The following is a 6,003-nucleotide window of genomic DNA, read 5'->3' as shown; positions in this document are numbered from 1 at the left end:
CCAGCAGGAACACCGGCAGTAACCGCAGCAGCACCGCCATCAGCGCCAGCAGCAGGAACAGCAACAGATACACCAGCAGCAGCGGGAACAGCAGCATCAGCGATGCCAGCAGGAGCACCAGCACCACCAGCAGCAGCACCAGCATTAACAGGAGCGGCACCAGCGGCACCAGCACCACCAGAAGCACTAGCAACGCCAGCAGCAAGATCAGCGGCAGCAGCACCGCAACTACGAGCAGCAGGAACACCAGCACGAACAGCAGCACCAGCAGCACCAGCAGCAGCAACAGCAGCACGAGCTGTAGCCGCAGTAGCAGCAGCAGGCCCCTCACTAGCAGTAACAGGAGCAGCAGCAGCATGCAGTCTCACCGTCTTCCTTTGATTTGTTCAGCTACGGCATGCTTAACTCACGCGAGCAGAAGTGAAAGGAACGGTATCTGCCCCGAGTATTGTTCTAATAAGTTCTTTTATCTCAACTACGGTGCATTTGATGTGGATGGCCATACATACTAATGTGTGGAGTGCAGTGCTTGACTGCTTTACCGCAGCTGCAAGTGTATGCATCAGTCCGAACTATTCGACGAGGCAGACTTCCAAATGCGCCGCACTACACAAATACTACACACCAGGGCAGTACAGAAGAATACTATAGAAGACAGACTACAGATATGTGACACACTACACAATGCAGACTACAGAAATACTACGGAAGACAGACAACGTAATTACGACATACTACAAATTACATGTATTTTTTCGGTAGTATTTCTGTAGTACGTGTTGACTGGGCACCATAGGCCTGTCATGGGCTCGCAGTTTCAAATCGCAATGTTCAACGGGCATAAAGGCGCCCGTTAGGAAACTCCCGTCAAAGGCGTAAAAAACACTTCCGCGAACCATTGTTTCGCCGGACGAGTGACAAATTCAGTCTCTTAAAAAGACCAGTTTATTCCGGATAAACATAAACGCACTTTGTGAAACGAAAAACATCAGGCGCTACTGCGCTGAGAACATGCAGTTCATGCGCGCCACAATAGCATACCGAAGCGGGAGAAAAGTCCGAGCTTTACCGCGGCGAGAGAAAATACACTGCGGAGCGATGAGGGCGAGTAATAGGGTCGAAGCGCGAACGGCGGCACAAGAAGCATTGCTCCTCGCGTGACAGCAGCTCATGCGAATACGGCTACACTGTTTCTGCAGGCGCTCCTTCTATCATCCTGTTGCCGGCCTTCGTTCCGTCGTCCGTGCACACCCCTCTGGCCCATGACGCTTGCTGCCTGCCCCGCGCTGGCTTCACCGCTGGCTTCCCACTCATGCGCACTCGCGCTGCCCTGGCACACTCAATACAAATAGGAAAGCTCGCGCGGTTTAAAACACTGACAGGGGCTGCGGAGCCCCACACTCCCCCCCCCCCCCCCTCTGAAGACAGGACACCTCCTGAGACATCCAAGAACGAAAGAAATAAAGGCACTGGGAGGAGTGCAAAACAATGCTGCTGCAGACGAGCGATCCGCTTCAAGGCATCCGCTGGGTTGGCGACATTCATCAGACGATGATCCAGGTGGCTCACATCTGGTAGACCGAGTGCCTTTACGTACTTTCTGGCCGCTCGTAGAACTTTCTGAGGTCGGCGACGTTCACTGGTCCGATCTCCCGGCCACCCTGCACATGACGAAGCATGTAAGCGAGCCGCGAAAGATGCCTTATTACTATGAAAGGCCCAGTCCACCGAGGAACGAGAGGCGGCAAACCCACTTACGGCATCACTTAGCGGGTGTGAGCGTCGGAGTACTTTATCCCCAACCTCCTGGCAGGCGAGGTCGAAGTTCTCCCTGGTCTCCTTTAGGGTTCCGGCGAGGCGACTGGAGAGATCCAGTGTGAACCTGGAATAACTGGGAGCCTGTAATTTACAGTCATGGGTAAGGGCAGGTTCAATGGGAAACCGAAGCTCACGACCAAGAAGTATAGCCGCCGGCATAACACCAGTCCACCGTTCTACTCTGTTTCTTGTGGCGAACGCCATCTCCAACACACGCGAATCCCAATCTTTGTGACGCTCCGTGAACGGCACGAGCATGTTTTTGAACTTTCTGTTAACCCGCTCTGTCATGTTGGCGAGAGTACGGTAGAGCGTAGTCTTTTTTGTGTTGCACACGAAGAGCTTTGCAGGTGTCAGCAAATATCCTGCCCGTAATATAAGAACAAGAATCATGTTTATTTAACATCTTGCGGATGTTGGGTCACATTATCAGTGATTCGCTGCGCCGGGAAGCCAAACCGAATTAATACTTCTAGGAGTTTATCCCAGATTACCTTCGTGCCCAGTTTACTTAGCTAGTATAACTCACCCTATTTAGAAAAATGGTCAGTGACCACTAGCAAGTAGCGATTTTTTTTTCACAGATCTAGGATAAGGGCCCATTACATCGCAGGCAACAATTTCCTACGGGTAACGGCTTTCCACAGGTTGCAAGAAGCCCGGTGGTTTACCCCTCCTTGCCTTCACTGTCTGGCACGTAAGACAAGTACCGACGTATGTCACGACTTCCTTTCTCATGCGGGGCCAAGTCACAATGCGACCCAACATTTTGTATGTTTTATTGCCATCGCTGTGGCCTGCAAGGCTCTAAAAAGAGCTTGCGGAGGCTCTTCGGTATGACAACATGAAATGGGTACTCACCACCGTTTGTGTCGGCAGCCGGTATATATCTCAAGAGAAGTCCATCCTCTGCTTCCAGTAGCAGTCATAGCTGCCGGTAGGCGCTGTGCTTCCTGCAGGGTTGGCGCTGTCCAGGCGTTCTCGTATCTGGATGCACTGCGGATCGCTTAGCTGAGCTTCGAGCAGCTGTTAACGGGAAACCAGTGTGCCCCAGGCATCAGCGGCTTCTGCGATCACCAGGACTTCCGGTGCTTGCTCGCCATCTGCAGGTAACGGAGCTCGGACAGGACGTCAGCTGCCTTGTTGAAGGTGCCTTTCCTGTACTCCACCCAGTAATTATATTTCTGAAGAACGAGCGCCCATCGGGCTAGATGGCCGGCTGGGTTTTGCAGCTTTGACAACCAAGGATCAGTCTGAATTGTAAACTTAGCCCCATCCAAATAACTGTCAAACGTTTTAAGCGTAAATGCAATTGCCAGGCCCTCTTTCTCTGCTACCGTGTAGTTTCGCTCCGGCGGTGAGAGAGTGCGACTTGCAAATGCCAGGAGAAAACCTTCCCTTCGTGCTCCTGAAGCGAAACAGCACCGATGCCATACAATAATCAGTCAGCATTGCAAGGGGCCGGTTTAGGTCCGGGAGCCGCAGACAAGCAGTATCTGCGATAGCCGTTGACAGCGCCCGAAACGATCCCTGCTCCTTGTCTGTCCAGGGCCAACGGGCACCTTTGCGGAGATGCTGATGAAGGGGTCTTACCAGGCCCGCGTAGTTTTGGAATGAAGTGGCGGCAGAAACCCACCCTGCCCACGAATCGCTGCAGGCTCTTGATGTTTGTCGGGGGGGGGGGGGGGGGGCAGCTGCATTATGGCCTGCAGTTTCTCCTCGTCAGGCCGGACAGTGCCCTGTTAAACAATGAAAACATGCCGGTTGATTCTGCGTAAAACCAACTGCACTTTGCGGGGGTTAATGGTGATGCCTGCGGCCTGCATTCATTGCAAAACAGTGGTTAAATGGATCAGATGTTCACCTAGCCTTTCTGAAAACACCACGACGTCATTTATATATGTCATTGCATAGATGAATTTAGCGTCACCGAGCACTATAACCATCACGCGCTGAAAGGTAGCAGGTGAATTGCACAAACCGAAAGGCAGCCCGGTAAGCTCGAATAATCCCGGATGGCAAGTGAATGCAGTTTTTTTCGATGCCACTCTCGTCAATCGGTATGTGCAGAAAACCGGTGCTACAGTCCAGAGTAGTGAAGAGCTTTGCTTATCCAAGCGTATACATGAGAGAATTAACCGACGGGAAAGGGTACGAATCTGTGACTGTTACAGCGTTCAGCCGCCGATAGTCGACAAAGAAGCGTGCTGTGCCGTCTTTCTTAGGCGTCGAAATCGATCTACACCGCCGAGGTTTCCCGGTGGTTAAGGCGCTCGGCAACTGTGTAGACGTACGCGGAATCGAACTCTGGCCTCCGCGGCCGCTTTCCATGGATGCGAAAGGAAGGCGCACGGGTGCTGTGCGATATCACTGCGCCTAAAAGAGCCCCAGGTGGTAAACATTTCCGGAGCTCTCCAGTATGGCTTCTCTGATAGCTTCACTAGCTTTGGGACATTAACCCCGACAGACCAAACCACAATGTGAAATCCGGGTGTGCTACCTCGTACTTCGTCGCCGCAACCTCCGCCTTTTCATGTTTCACAGATACCTGCATAGATATATCCCCTTTTGCTTACACGTCCTACATTCCAGCGACCTGCACATCTCAATGCACTCGTAGCGTATTACGTTTCATCTCCAAGTGCCCGTACTTTGCGAACTTCGCTTATATATTATTCGAACTCATATTTACTGTACTGATCCCTTACTTCAAACTCATCGTCGGGTCATTCATACATGGCATATCGATGCCGAGAAAAAATGTATGTACATGGTATGAAATCAATCTTCTGACAGCGGAATAACAATTCTTTGCAGAGTGTGTGTGAGGACGAACGGCCTCATTCAACCAATCTACTCACCCTCTCTTTACGTTAGCGTCATCAAAAGCGAACGGCACTACAAAAGTACGAAACAGCACGCCCAGCATTAAAATATAGGCACGTTCTCCTTGTTTGCACCTTTCGTATATTCGCCTTCTGCACAGCGAAGCACGGAATTCAGTGACAAGGTAATCATGCATGACTAAGCACGAAAGTTACAGCGGCTGCATTCGATATCAAGCGCGCATACTACAGAGACTGCACTCGATATCGCGAGATATACTTCACGCTCGCGCTATCACGTAAAAAGCAGGAAGTAGGCACGGCGCATGCTCCGATATGACCGCTTCATCCCCCACGCAACACCTATTCTGAGTGTCACCTAGAATCCGTGCCACACGGTAGCTAAGTGGGTAACGTGCTGAGCTCGCACACGCGAAGACGCTGGTTCGAATCCCAGTGCCTGCAGCGCTTCCGCCTTCGATCGCTGTGTTGCGGGGGCCGAGATTCGTACTGGTGTCGTTCCGGACCCTTGCAGAGTCCGGCTGTACACTTAGCCGCCGTGTGTGGTGGACAAGGCGACGTGGTGTGCCTTTTAGGCACAGCATCTCCTCTCGCTGTCCCCCGGGCATCCGAAGGGTGGATGCCTGTTGCTGCTGGTGGCAGTTTTGTATGCATACGGTACAGCGGTAATGAATATGCAAGACGCAGTGCGGCGACTGTGCAAAATGCGGAACACAGTTCAGAAGTGGAATCTTGCCTTCATATGTCACACCAGGACAGTTTGCACATGTAGATTCTGCCTGCTTCTGAAATGAACCAGCTCTGTCTCGAACTTTCCTCTCTGTGTTAGCATGTTCTGTGTACCTGCTGTATCGTGTTCATTCCATTTAAGAAACGCGGATTGTTGAAATACTTCATATTGCAGGAGAGAAGTAACGATGCTGCCAAACGAAGTTCAGGATATGAAATGGAGGGGAGGGGGGGGGGGGGGGTATAACAATGAGGTATGCTTATAGTCGTAATTCGGTACTTTAATTTCTCCTTTGACGATGTGTCTTCGCTGCTGCAGTTCGTAATAGGAATTCCGTAAGTCTGTAGTAATCTAGCCGGGATAACTTCCTGCAATTCGCAGAACATTCAAAATGCGTGAAAACCTGCCAATCGGCTCGGGAGTCACGACCGATGTAAGGTAACGTCAGGGCGTTCAGGCGGACGCTTTCGATGAAGGTGGAAAGGACAGCACCCGAGTGCTGTGCGACATCAGTGCCCGCTATCACCTCAGGTTTTCGAAATTCTCAGAGCTCTCCACTACGGCGTCTATCATAGCCTGAATCGCTTTGAGGCGTTTAACACGAAAACA

The sequence above is a fragment of the Amblyomma maculatum genome, chromosome 1, assembly GCF_055883805.1.
Source record: "Amblyomma maculatum isolate TAMU_Amacu chromosome 1, ASM5588380v1, whole genome shotgun sequence".
Taxonomy (NCBI): domain Eukaryota; kingdom Metazoa; phylum Arthropoda; class Arachnida; order Ixodida; family Ixodidae; genus Amblyomma; species Amblyomma maculatum.
Note: the sequence above shows the minus strand (reverse complement) of the source record.